The sequence below is a fragment of the Sciurus carolinensis genome, unplaced genomic scaffold (genome assembly GCF_902686445.1).
Source record: "Sciurus carolinensis unplaced genomic scaffold, mSciCar1.2, whole genome shotgun sequence".
Lineage (NCBI taxonomy): Eukaryota > Metazoa > Chordata > Mammalia > Rodentia > Sciuridae > Sciurus > Sciurus carolinensis.
The window spans coordinates 404635-405912 of record NW_025920124.1 but is presented as its reverse complement, the minus strand read 5'-3'; the positions used below and the strand labels follow the sequence as shown (position 1 = coordinate 405912).

General features: G+C 49.1%; 1 pseudogene; it reads right to left on the bottom strand.

Moving 5' to 3' along the window:
* Window positions 1–210: 210 nt before the first annotated feature.
* Window positions 211–921, bottom strand: LOC124973887 (ras-related protein Rab-5C-like; annotated as a pseudogene).
* Between the last annotated feature and the right edge of the window lie 357 nt (window positions 922–1278).

The window sequence follows — 1278 nt, the reverse complement described above, 5'->3', positions numbered from 1 at the left end:
TTAAGACTTAAAATTGAATTAGTATTTGTACAGAAAGGTGCAGGTGGAATAACCCCCTTCAGCCTAGGATCAAAGTTATTCAGAGAAATCATGATGGGCCCCACCCCTGTGCCCAGTGGTGGCGCCAGTCGTTAAGTGCAATTGGTTAGAGTGGATTCCAGTCCGGTCATTCAGGTGGAGGAGGTGGGGGCAGTGGCAGGCAAGGGGGGCTCAATTGCTGCAACACTGGCTCCAGCTGGCTGGGTTGTTCTTCTGGAGGTCCATTACTTGGTTCTGGCCTGGAGCACCGGTTGCATTCTGAGGTTCATTCATGGGAAGCTTCTTAGCTATTGCCATGAAAATTTCATTCACGTTCATTACAATCTTTGCTGATGTCTCCATGAACAGCAAACATGTCATCTGCATAGGCCTGTGCTTCCTGGAACTCCATGGCTCTCTTGCTGGCCAGATCTGCCTTGTTACCCGTGAGTGTAATGACGATGTTGGGGCTGGCCTGCCTCTGTAACTCCTTCACCCTGTTCTTGGTCCATGCAAATGTAACTGTGTTGGTTATGTCAGAGACCACGATGGCAGCCTGGGCCGCTGGGGTAGTACATGGGGCCAGGCTGTGATACCGCTCCTGTTCAGCTGTGTCCCAGATCTCAAACTTAACTTTTGTGTCATCCAAGCAGACAGTCTGTGTAAGGAAGGCTGCTCCGATTGTGCTCTCCTGGTACTCACGGAATTGTCCCTTGACAAAGCGGGGGATGAGACTGGATTTGCCTACTGCAGACTCCCCAAGCAGGACCAGCTACAACTGAAATCTTGTTCCCAGCAGCTAGTCGGTTGAGTCGTTCTGCTCCTCCCCCATCCGCCATGGCCAGTCCTGCTGTAATGGTACCAGTGAGAGTGGGGGTGGGGGCCTGTGCTACACAGAGAGGCACTTAGTAGGGAGAGGCCTCCAATGAGGCTACAGGGTGGTGACATTACTTGGGGCCAGGGCTCGTACAGACTCTAATCCTCTTCCGCCAGATGTGTCCCAGTCTCCAGCCTCCACTTCCCAATATCTTCCTTTTCTTAATGATGATAATAAGTCCTTTAATTTGTATCATAGCAGTAAGAGGCAAGTTCTACTAGTGCCCTCATTTTGAAGATGATATGGTTAAGTGGTTTGTGTTTTCATGCAGTTGTCTAGAGAAATGAAGAAGACTGATTCATGCAAGATCCCAATGTGATATTCGTGTTATTATACACTTCTGCTTCACTTAAACTATCCTTTATAAATATCTACTGTGTGCC